The sequence below is a fragment of the Ambystoma mexicanum genome, chromosome 2q (assembly GCF_040938575.1).
Source record: "Ambystoma mexicanum isolate Mex_15411 chromosome 2q, UKY_AmexF1_1, whole genome shotgun sequence".
NCBI classification, from domain to species: domain Eukaryota; kingdom Metazoa; phylum Chordata; class Amphibia; order Caudata; family Ambystomatidae; genus Ambystoma; species Ambystoma mexicanum.
In genome coordinates, this window is record NC_090924.1 from 1,467,357,290 (window position 1) to 1,467,370,042 (window position 12,753).

Sequence of the window (12,753 nt, forward strand, 5' to 3'; positions counted from 1 at the left end):
GCTGATGTGTTTAGCAAAGTGCTTTTGCCAAGTGCTGTTTGGCTGTTTGCTGGATGCTGGGAGTGGGTGCATGTATATCTATTTTGTTTATTTTTGAGTTTAGTTTTGTGTTTCTATTATTCCCTTGTGTGGTGGCCCTCAATAAAAACAGGACTCTTGCGTGATAGAAAGAGGTGTTTATTCTGAAGAGAGTGGGGCACTACTCACAGTTCAGTTCCTTTGCCCCATGCAGTTGATTTCACTGCACAGTAGGTATCACGAAGAATTAAGGTCCCCTGCCAGCTGGATCTAACACAAGGCTGCCCTCAGCCATGGTATTATGCTCAGCGTGTGTCAAGGATCTCAGATGAGACAGGCTTGTGTGGGAAGGCTGGATTCCACCACTCAGGAGGAGCGCTGAGGCCCGACTGTATCCCTGGTGCTTCGATCCTGTTCTGACTTGTTTGTAGTGTCTTTTGCGCTTCGCGCGCTAGATGTCTTGTGATGAGTCCCGACACACCTCCCTTCATAGGAAAAGCTTGTTCCTATTCCATGACGAAGTCTGTGAATCTGGCTGGCTTCTTTCTTTCCTGTTGGGGCCGGTTCTGGTCAGTGGCCGCTTTAGGGGATTGGGTGGTTCTACAGGATGTGTTGCATGTGGTTTGTTCTGCTGAGGTTGCTTCCCAGTATGGTTCTCTACACTCGGGTGTGGAGCTCATGGGTACATTTTCATTTTGGTTTTCTTCTTCCCTGACCTCCATCTCTTGTTGTTGGGGGCTGTTGGCTAACTCCCTTGGGTCATGGCTGTCTCCTACTCCCATGGAGGGGCGGGTTATGGATGCCCTTTTCTTGTACAAGACCACCCTTTCCAGGTTCCACCTTCTTCACTCACTGTTGTAGACATGGTTGGTTCCTTTCTGTGTGACTTCTCTGGCCTTGGTGTATTTGGAGCCCGTTTCAGTGTCTTTGTGGGGCCGGTGTATCTTCACATGTTCCCTTAGTTGACCTTGGTGCAATGCGTTACTCTGCTGCATCTGTTGCCCTGAGATTTCATGATCTCCTTGCTTTTATGTAATCTGCACACGATGTTGCTCATGTCGATGTCGTCATCCTCTCGGACTTCGTGTAGCCATAGCGGCACCAGTGTGGATGCGGCCCTTCTCCCTCTCAACATCTGAAACAGAGATACTCCAGTGATGGCATTTGGCATCAAGCAATGTGCTGCCACAGCCTCCTTGACGATTTTGCAGGTATTCATGCCTGATGCTCATGCCAATTGTAAGGCTCCATTAATGGATCGGTTTGCCCTTTCTACTAGCCCATTGGTCTATGGGTGATACAGGCTTGCTCTCAATTGCCAGATATTATGATTCTTGAGAAAGATTTCCATCTCTAGAAACTAGCTGCACTCCATTGTCCATCACAATCTCCTTGGGGAGTCCTTCTGTTTGGAAGACAGAGCTGAGTACTATGACTGTGCCCATGGTGATGTCCGGCACAAACTCAACTTCGAACCACTTGGAGAGATATTCTACCATGACTACCCCATACTTGCTGTTGCTCGACATGCCATCCAACGGGCCAATAAAATCCAGCCCTATTTTATGCCAAACGCTGGGTGGGATCTCTGTGGGCATCATGGGTGCTTGCCTCACTTTTAGCCATTTGTTGCTGTTTGCCCATTCATTGTATCTTTTGATCATTGCCCTTATTACTTGGTCCATTCCAGGCAACCAGTATGTGTCGTGTACTCTGTGTTGTGTCATATTGCTGCCTAGATGACCTGCATGTGCTCTACACAATATCACTTTGCGGCTGCCTCTTGGAGGAATTACTTGGTCGCCTCTAATTACTAGACCATCCATTTCTGTGATCTCGTTGCTGACTTTCCAATATGGTTGCAGAGATTGCCCTCTCAGGAATGTGGTGCCTGGGGTACTTTGATCTAGTAGCCTGGACATGCAGTGCGCTTGAGCGTTCTTCTAGCCCGCAATGTGGGTAAAGTCGTACGTGTACTCTTGCAGTTTGGCGTCAATTCTTGCTAGGTGTTGTGTCGCCGTTTTAGTGCCGCCTGGGCTCAACATGTGCACCAGGGGTTTGTGGTCAGGGACTATGCGGAATTTGGTTCCCCAAACGTACAACCTGAAATACTCAACACCCAGGCACAGGCCAGCAACTCCTTCTCGACAGTGGAGTAGATTTTCTCTGAGGTGGACCGTGCCTTTGACGCAAAGGTGACAATGTTTTCAGTGTGTCCCTTTTTTTGGGTGAGGGTGGCGCCCAAGCAATATGCACTGGCATCTGTCGTTATGTATGTTTCCCATTCGGGATTGAACGGTTTGAGACACGGTGCAAGTAGGATTTTCTTCTTGATTTTAGCAAATGCCTCGACTTGTAGTGATTCCGGCGTGTATTTGGCACCTTTACTCAGGAGCTCTTTCAAGGGAGATGTGATTTCAGAAAATCTGGGAACAAATTTCGCGTAATACTCTGCGAGGCCCAGGAACGACCAGAGCTCATCTTTGAGGTCGGGCTAGGGCGTCAATTATGGTTTGAAGCAGGTTTTTCTTAGGACTCATTCCTTCCTTTGAGATGCGGTAACCCAGGTAGTCTACTTCGCAAGCTCCAAATATGCTCTTCTTGTGATGCCGGTGGACTCCAGCGCGATGTAGTTTGCCAAGTACTTCTCTTACTACTCGATCATGGGTTTCTGTGTCTTTGGCATACACAAGGATGTCATCTTGGAAGTACGACAAATTGTCAATGCCGTGCAGCAGTGAGTTTATCATTCTTTGAAATGCTGATGCAGCGGATGACAGCCCGAATGGCATTGGTGTGTATTGAAACGTGCCAAAAGGTGTAATGAATGCTATGAGTGGGCGTGAGGCCTTCTGCAGCTCTATCTGATGGTAGGCATCCCGCAATCGAGTTTTGAAAATAATTTTGCTTCCTTCATCATCAATACGATTTGGTGATGCTGTGCAAGGGAAAACTGTCCGTCACCACCTCCATATTGAGGCTGCATAGATCTATGCACACTCTCAAATCGTTGAAGGATTTCTTCTTTATAAGGACCATCAGGCTTAGTCATTCGGAGGACTTGACTGTCTCAATTGTACCTTCCTTGACCATCTTTTGAAGCTGTGATTCAAGTGCTAACCTTGCTGTACCTGGAATGGGCCTGACCTTGTGCTTGACCTGTACTGCATTGGGTTTTAGGCAAATTTAGTGCACATAGTTTTTTATTTTTGTGGGTGTTTCGGAGAACAGCACGGGGAATTCACTTCTTGGACCTGACGCTCCTCCTGAGGAGACCAGCAGTACTCGTTCGGCAGTGCTGGGGTCTAAACGGATGCTCAGTTTATGCTGCTCGTCCCATCCCGGTACTGCAGGAGCCTCGGTCGATACGTAGACTTTTTCGTGGTGCACCTATCTTTGAATTTGTGTTTGGCTTTGATGTAGCCTAATAGGTCTACGGTGGCTCCTCGAAGACTGTGGGCCTTTGCATGGTGCTTCTAATCTTAACAAGTCGTGTCCCATCATGTTTTTGTATGTCTGGATGTGGAGAATGGTCAGGTCGAAGCCCGAATTGGCCATGATGCGGGTTTCCTTACCATCCACTCTCACCATGCAATGGGGTTTCTCCCTTCTTGCTTGAGATGAGTTAACCATGATTACTATTGGCGTATCGTCAGGTTCTTCTTCATCGCTTGTTCCTCTGTCCCTGTCAATGTGGGTGATCTTCTTTTCCACCACGTGCAGGCTACAGCATTGTGACCAAATCGCCTGCACTTAGAACCCTCTGTTCCTTGCGGGACAATCTTGATCCTTCGCCAGGTGCTTGGTGCTGGCACATCTGTAACACTTAGGGGATCTCTCCACTTTGACGCTTTCTCTCTGGCAGCTTCTCGCGGCTGTCTGTCTCTATGCCCCTTCCATTGCACAGCCGCCATTTCGGGTGCGGGCAACAGCCCACTTACTTCCCTGCATCTGTTCGAAGTCTCCTCTTCAGCCCTTGCGATGTGTAGGATCTTATCTAGGTCCAGTTCTTTCTCTTGGATGAACTTGTCCTGGACCTTGCGGGAATTGGTGTGGACCCCTAAAATGTCACAAATTACTTGCTCCACGTTGTTTCCAAATCTGCACAAGGCCGCCAGTTCTCTCATCCTAGTGATCTAATCATCAACAGGTTTGTTACTTTCTTGTTTCTACGTGTAAAACTTGAGTCTGTGGAGGACCACCTCTTAATTATGCAGCAAACTGCTTCTTTGTAGACATCATCGCCATCATCCATGCTGGACAAAGCCTTCAAGCCTGTGGAAATGTGCTGTCCTTCGACCCCCATGGCATTGAGTCCCATGGCCTTCTTTCTGGCTGGGGAATAGCCCATTCCTCCCAATTCCTCCAGATACGTGAAAAACAGTGGCTCCCATTGCTGCCAAGGGATTGCAGGCATGCCGGGGGATTGGGGGAAAGTGGAGGTGGCGTGGTGCCCTGCATGGTTGCTGTGCGAGTGGTTTCTGGCCCTTGTCACCAATTAGTGGTGGCCCTCAATAAAAAAAAAAAATATGTGATAGAAAGAGGTGTTTATTCTGCCATCTAGCACAAACAGTGCAGGGGAAGTACATGTGCAAGCAAAGAGTGGGGCAGTACTCACAGTTCAGTTCCTTTGCCCCATGCAGTTGATTTCACTACACCGTAGGTATGATGAAGAATTAATATCCCCTGCCAGCTGGAGCTACCACAAGGCTGCCCTCAGCCATGGTATTATGCTCAGCATGTGGCAAGGATCTCAGATGAGACAGGCTTGAGATGGAAGGCTGGATTCCACCACTCAGGAGGAGTGTTGAGGCCCGACTGTATCCCTGGTGTCTCGCTCCTGTTCTGCCTCGTTTTCTGTGTCTTTCGTGCATCATGTGTGACCTCTCGCGAGATCTCGCTATGCCAAGATCTTGCATGATGTGCCCCCACACCTTGCTTTTTTGGATCACTGTGCCATCAAATAATGCCTGCCTCTATCGCCTAGTCATAGACATGCCCCCTGCCAAGGAAATACTTAATTGGCTTACCGACGTTCAAATTACTCCCAAATCTACATCATGCACTATTCATCTGACACGTAGCCTCAACATGGCGTTGCATGTGTGAATAGCCTCTTTAACGACTGATATTCAGAAATGTTGTTCCGTGCAACTCGGCTATCCCGCCCTTCATAGAGCCTCTAGCGGTATTGAATCTAACTGCTGAGGTAGAACCGAGAACTCTGATGATTTCTAATCTGGGCATGCCCACAGACTCTCTTGTAGATGCGATGCAGGCTTCCTTTTACCTTCGTCTTCTGACGAGAATTCCACGGCCACAACAGCCTTGCCGACGAATTTGCACATAACGGCTCAAATACATGTCCCTCCTCGATTGCCTGCTCAAATTGTTAATTTGTCTGCCTCATTAACACTCACTGTGGTCATTTCCACTGAACTCTCCCGTCCATGCCGCATTAGACATGCGAGGGGAAAATGGCAATGTTATTATTCATGAGCTGCCCGTAAAGCTTAGGACGAGCGACCTATCTCAATCCCCAATAATGTTCTCTCCATCAGCTCTTTCAATCTCTTTTGCGCATCCCACCCCTAGATGAAAAGGATCCTCTCCTTTGTGCGAAGGGGATCCAGCGGGAGCAGAAATTGGATTCTTCCTTGCGGGCAGTGAATATCTCTCGCTTACCAAACTTTACGAGACGCTTCACAAAAAGCGATATACCCAATCCAGTCTGTTGCAGCTGCTTGTGAATAAGAAGAATAGAGATGCTTGCACCACAACTCGTGAGGATAGACATAATCAACAAATCCATTATGAGTCAGAAAGTAGACAGATGCTTATAATCCAGCCACTCTCAATGAGGGAAACTTGCTGCCCCACAACATCTATTCTGTGTAACAAGCAGATTTACCATGTCACCCCAATAGACCATGCAATAAGAAGAAGAGGAGAAAGTCTAAACACATCCACTGGAACTGTCTGGTCTGCAAAATACGAGTGCGATATTTATCGGCTCACAAACTCCTTGTGAATCAACACCGGTGCCGCTACCCTCTAGATCAAGTTACGATAGGTTTAAAAAAACTAATAAGACAGCCCCCACATCCCTAGTGACTAAAAAAGGTAAACACATGAAGCAAAGAGCAGCCGCAAAGAACTCTAGCTCTCGCCATTTCCTTCACAGCTTAACGCTTCCTAAGAACAGGTTAAGCATAGCGAGCTCTGCGGGTGCTAAAATATATTTTAAACTATCTCAATATAAGAATGCACAATGCAAAACCCAAAATCTAAACAATCAGGATTTAGAATATGAACCATTAGATACATCAGTCAAAATAAGTGAACAACAACAAAAAGATGACACTGTCCCCTTGGTAGCCAAAGCACCTGAGAGAGGAGAAAAAGCAGAGAGAGCGGCTTTCATAATAAAACCCAACTCCAACTTAGCAATAAGTCAAGATGGGAAAAAGAAAGGCAATCAGGAAAATTGCTCCTCCTATAATGACAACTTTCAGACTCTGGAACAAAGGCGTGAGCATATAGCGAAATCCATAAAACTACATTTTGCTCCAACCACCTCGAATAAATCATTGAATATTAGTCAACCCAGAGAATGCCAGCCTAAAAATCACTCACAAGCATTCGATTTCCTCGCTGGAAGTGTGAAGGTACACTCTCAGATCCCTTTGCATCGCTTCGACAAGGGATCTAACCATAGAACAAGTACAGAAAATAACATCTGACTTTTGCACCACCTCACTCTGCAATGCAGAAGTCATCCGTTTCCGACATATGACTCGAACAAGACAAGTGTCGGGAATGTCTTAGGTGATATACCCTCATTAGAGGATTTAAGCTCTGGGGATGTTGATCAAGTGAAATCATCCACGACCGTGCCCCGTCCATAGTGAAGCTATGGATGAAATCTGGCATAGTGATGAACATGCTGTGGGAGGCCAGATTGGAATTGTACAACTTGGGCTTCCTCTTAACTAAACCATCTTCCTCAAACTATCCATCTTTACCCCTCCATTCAAAAGAATACATATCTAATCTTAATATGCATCAAGACAGAACACCTCTCACATTACCTGCTCTCAAGATGCATCACAATTGCAGTAGCAATCAGTACCAATGACAACAAAGAGGCCGTCCTTAAATTCAAATGAACAATTTCCTCAGTCTGAACTGTCAACCTGTTCATTGGCCTCTTGGAACACCAGAGGTCATAAACATTTGACTATCAATAATCCGAAACCACTGAGAGACTTTGACATAATAGCGCTCCAGGAACTATGGCTAAGCTCAACTCCAGTATGGAAGAACCATCTTCTATCCATGATACCTGCTAAACTATTTTTATTTATTATTTTATTTTTGCATTTGTAGAGCGCACTACAGCCCACAGGCATTGAGGCGCTATGACAGGCATCGAGGCCCTAACTACCTATTAGGGGCCACAAAAGGGCCTGCTTGATGGTGGCTGTCAAATCTACATCGACTTTAAGCATAGATCCTTGGGCGTCCACGAACATGTTTCTTCAACTGGTCGAAATAAAATCTTCTCATCAATCCATTGCTCTGATAAATGTATATTGGAACCATGCCAGTATCCAAGATGACGATTTCTTTAGGGACCTTGAAACCCTCTTGGATCTCATCATCATGGACACTTCCATTCACTATACCATTTTAGCAGGGGATTTCAATATTAGATGCATTAAAAATTCGATGCTTCCTCTTACTTCTACAGCAATTCGGTGGAATGCGTTCACGAAAGAAAGACAACTCCAAATGGTAAATGTATGTATATCAGGGGATGTTCCACCTTCTCACACATGGCATAGAAGCAATCAGGTTGCGCCGATTGACTACATGTATACGGATAGAAACCTCTTTGCCCACACTGATCATTTCCAAATTAAACCTCAAACTACCTGTGATCACAACCTTCTATTCTTGACGTGGCACTGGACTAACCCTAAAAACGATTCTAAGAATTCTGTACCTTGTGACATCACAGTCTCCAATGGCAAAAATGGATTTAGATGGACATCTTATCTATTACAGGATCTTAACATGCTCCTGGTATACACTTGTAATATTTTATGTTCAGAGTTGACAATGGGCCTCATTACAGGTCTGGCTGTCCGGAATTAACAGTGGCGGTAAACCCGCCGCCACTGTTAATTCCGGACGGCCCGATCCCGAGTCCTGCAGGCAGGAGGTGATCTTCCCGCCAGGTCTGACCTGGCGGGTTTAACACCGTCCGCCTGCAGGTGGACGTGGAAACACCAGCACCATCACAAGATGGTGCCGGTGTTTCCACTTCCCAATTGCCATTGAGTCCCATGGGACTCAATGGGAATGGGTATTAACGCCATTCTGCCTCTGTGACTCCCGGGACACCGGGGCTGTAATGCCCTGGTAATTCCGGGAGTCACAGAGGCGGAATGGTAATACGAGTCCGGCGGTAACCAGGCAGTTTTACCGCCGCGGTTACCGTCGGACTCGTAATGAGGCCCAATGTCTCACTGCTCCTACGTTGCTGCGATGCAGATTCTCAAAATCAAAACTCGCCCGTTTACGAGGATCACTACTACTAATATGCATATATATGATCATGAGTTGGCTGTTAGAACATCAACCTATCGAGCGGATAGTTGCATCCTTCGAATCTTACCTTCACCCATCAAGGAATCGAGATTAAAGACCTAAAAGTACAAAAACTGGATGAAGTCCAGAAAAGGCTCTGCTGTGTCAGCATGATGCCCAGCTTATGCTGGAAGCGTTGGCATCAAAGAAGTCTGCCCGAATCTGGGGGCTTCTAAACAACACCAATGATGTCTCCCAGATAGGATCTCAAATAAATGCTGTTCCAGAAGACGTATGGATAACCTACTAAAAAACTCTGTATGCGGCCACTCCTTTCCTTGGCAAGCTCGGATGCTTTCCCTGGAATGGTCCCCTTGCCTTTCATTTTGACAAAGAGGACATTCTCCATTACATCATGAAGCTGAACTCTTCTCGGGCCCCAGGCCCCGACGTCCTGTCCGTCCGGATGATTAAAGCACATCCTCATGCATGGGCCAGAATATTAATGGCAATATTCATCCAGACCATCCCAAGTCGCCAGGCTCCTCCCTCGTGAAGGCAATCTATCATAATTCTGAAATATAAAAAAGGAGACCGCACGGCTCCTGAAAACTATAGGCCTGTCAACCTGCTACATGTGCCTGGCAAACTTTTTGCCAGACTCATTCTAACAGAATTGAATCCCTGGATCATAAAAACAGATCTACAGGACTCTCATCAAACTGGTTTTGTGTCCGGCCTGGGAACATCGATAAACCTCCAGACTCTAAATGCTATTAAACTGCAGGAACGTCAAAGAAAACAGCCATTTTACATGATTTTCATAGACTTCCAGGCCACGTTTGATTCAGTGTCTAGAGAGCTTTTCATTGACAAACTAACCAGAGCAGCTTGCCCCAACTATCTGATATATTGGATAAACCAGCTACACTTCATCTCTAGATGGAAACCTATGGACCCCCATCGCCACCTTCAGGGGCCTGAAACAAGGGAGTATCCTTGCACCATCACTTTTTCATTTATTCACCGCTGACACGCGGCATCGATTTGCAGAAGTAATATCTGACTCGCCTAAGCGGAGAGAGCGACCAGTGCCCTGGGTGTTTTATGCCGATGACTTAGTGCTCTTGGCTAAAACTCCCAGGGGATTCTCCTCAACCAACTAGGCGCCTATGTAGAAATTAATCTGTTGACTATCAATGAAGCCAAATGCAAGGTCTTGATTGATAGTGATAAGCAATGAAAGAACAAGTTGATGCCCAAATGGACCCTTCAAGGACAGCAGATACAGTTGGTTCATGAATATAAATATTAAGGACATATTATCAGCAATCATCTATCTGATATGCCTTACCTTCAAGACTTACAAAACAAACCAAAGACTGCCATATCCCAAGCACAGACTTTGTAGGCCCAATAGGGTACATTTTCACTAATGCCTATGATCATTTTTTATAAACAAAAAAGTTGTTCCCATCCTCATTTATAGTGCCGAAACTAGGACATGGCGCCGCGAGATGTTTTGGTGAAGAATGGAGGGACTGTTTTGGGGAACAGTTTTAAATCTACCTCAGAGAATATCCATGTGTGTCATTCGACATGAGTTAGGAATAGTTTCCTTAAACTCTATGGGCCTCATTACGAGAAAGGTGGTAGGGATTAACGGCGCCGGTAGAGCTGCCGGCCCGGTTAACCCCCTACCGCCTCATTACGAGGTCTGCTGACGGGACCCTCTAAGGATGCCTGGTAAAACCAGGCGTCCTTAGCGGGTCCTGCGAGCAGGCCAGAATGCTAACAACGGGTCCGTCATTAATGGGGCCGTTGTTAGCATCATCCCCATTCCCATTGAGCTCTATGGGGGCTCAAATGGGAATGGGGATGTACCGGGTCCAGATTCCTTGAATGGGGAAATACCGGGCCCTCCAAGGTCGGAATGGCCCGGTGTTTCCCCATTCAGGGAACCCAGACCTGGTACCTGGAATGGGGGTAGCCATGCTGCAAAAAGCGGCATGGTTACCTCCAGGGTCGTAATGAGGCCCTATGTATACATGGATACTATACTCAGCCTACAGGAAGTACCTCTTACCTGCAAAAGAAAATTGCCTCATGAGTGCAATATCGATCTACGTAATCACCTTGGAGCACACTACAATGCAAACTTGGAGATTGAAACTTCAAGACTCTTTGGAACTTATGAGAGTCTCTGAGTCCCTATTAATCACAAATCGGAATAGAGCCACAACCAAACTTAGGCTATTCGATTGGATTACAACAAGAGAAAGCTGTACAAAACTGCATCTATTCAAGAACCGTGCTTTCTTGTCAACAATTCTAATTAATGCAGAAGCCTACTTAATCAAATTTCATGCACCAACATTAAGAAACAAGTTTATGAGGTTCAAACTTTTGGCATAAAAATGATGTCCTAGCTAGACACAATAAAATCAGCAAAGAAGAACATTTCTGTAGATGCTGTCTGAAGGTAAATCAACCTGAAACCATTAGACATCTGATTTCAGAATGCCCTACTTTGCTTGATGCAAAGGAAAATCATTTTTCTATTGGTTCTCCAATTATCGTATTATAACATCTGAAAGTTTGTGGGGAGCATTATTCAATTGTCAATGAGTATCGACCAACATAGCTACTGTTAATTTTGCAGAGTCTCTGAATCTCCTTATCTACCTGGAGGCAGTACAGTACATACTCACTGCTGCCGAATGTGGTACCTAACATGTCATCATGGGACATTTTCTATATTCTGTTCCTCTCAAATGGTCCAGTTGGACTGTGTGCACTTAGCCATTTGTGTTGTTTGTTATTTTACAGTTTAGCGAAGTATAGCATTCTATTCTAAATGGCCATATCCCATCCCATCATCACCTCTCGCCTCCCCAGAGATTGTTTCTTAGTTTGATAGGTGCAATGTTTTTGTTTTATTTAATATGTTTCTATCACAATGTTCACAGACACTGGTGGCTGTCTCTGAATCCAACATGGCTGGCGTTTCCAAAAATCTGACGTACCTCACATTTTTTATTGACCAATCAGAGAGTGCATCCGATGTCCGCAGGCATCATGCTGCCATCTGGGCCAATCATAGGTCTGTTCGCGTGAACAGGGAAGTGAGTCTGCGGACTGAACCCAGATATCACCAAAAAATATTGACCTACTTTTTAGACTTTAAAAAAATAAAATACTGGATGGTTTTACAAATTTACAAAAGCATGCTTTCGGGATCAAGCTGCCTCTTTTGCCATAAATTTGGTGAAAATGTGTCCTGCGGTTTGGATTGTAGGCGTGAGTACATTTGTTTTTCCATTGTGTCTATGGGGAAAAACCACACATTTTAGGACCCGCTATAACTTTGCCCCCCCTTCACAAAACCTCACCAGAGTCAATTTGAAGGGACATATATGTTTTTGCAACGTTTCTCGAGGATTCATCTGGGGGGAGGGCGGGGGCAAAGTTATAAGCTGTCCAAAAAGTGCTCTTCCTATGGGTTGAGCAACTTAACCATGACTACTTCGAGGGATGCAGGAAAGGCGAGGGGTGCCACAGATGTATATAGGGAATATTTAGGAAGGGGAGCCTTTGATTCAGACAGGTGAGGCAGTTAGAGCCTTGGAGAGATACAGGTAAGGCAAGGGGTGACATGGATGTATATATGGAATACTTGGGAAGGGAGTCTTTGATGTAGATAGGTAAGGCAGGTAGAGCCTTGGAGAAACAGGTAAGCCAACGAGAATCCTTGGGAATATAGGTAAGAGAAGTGGCCCCCGAGAAAGACACTGGTAAAGGCAAGTAGGTCTATTGGGACATATGGGTACAAACACAATCACATTGATCTGATGGATTACACCATACACAGTTCCTAGATTCATTTTCATTAGGTTTATATAAATCAATGAAATATAACAATAAGTCAGGCATTGCAATGATGAAGGTGAGGAAGTAAGGTCCGAGGGGAGCAGAAGGTGGTACTGGGAGTAGAAAGAAACACACACAAGGGGTACAGCAAGTAAGAGGTGCATTCCAGTCTTAGATGAAGTGAGCGGAGATGTGAAATATTCTAATGTTGCGGTCCAGTGAGGGAACAATGATATAGAGGGGGCGCTCAAGCAAGAATAGAATCACAGC

At 45.7% G+C, this 12,753-nt stretch overlaps 1 protein-coding gene across 1 annotated transcript in view; it reads left to right on the top strand.

Annotated features, from left to right (window-relative positions):
- The window catches only part of LOC138569103 (peptidoglycan-recognition protein SC2-like), a 46,814-nt gene that overhangs the window by 19,078 nt on the left and 14,983 nt on the right, over positions 1 to 12,753 (top strand). The window lies entirely within an intron of this gene.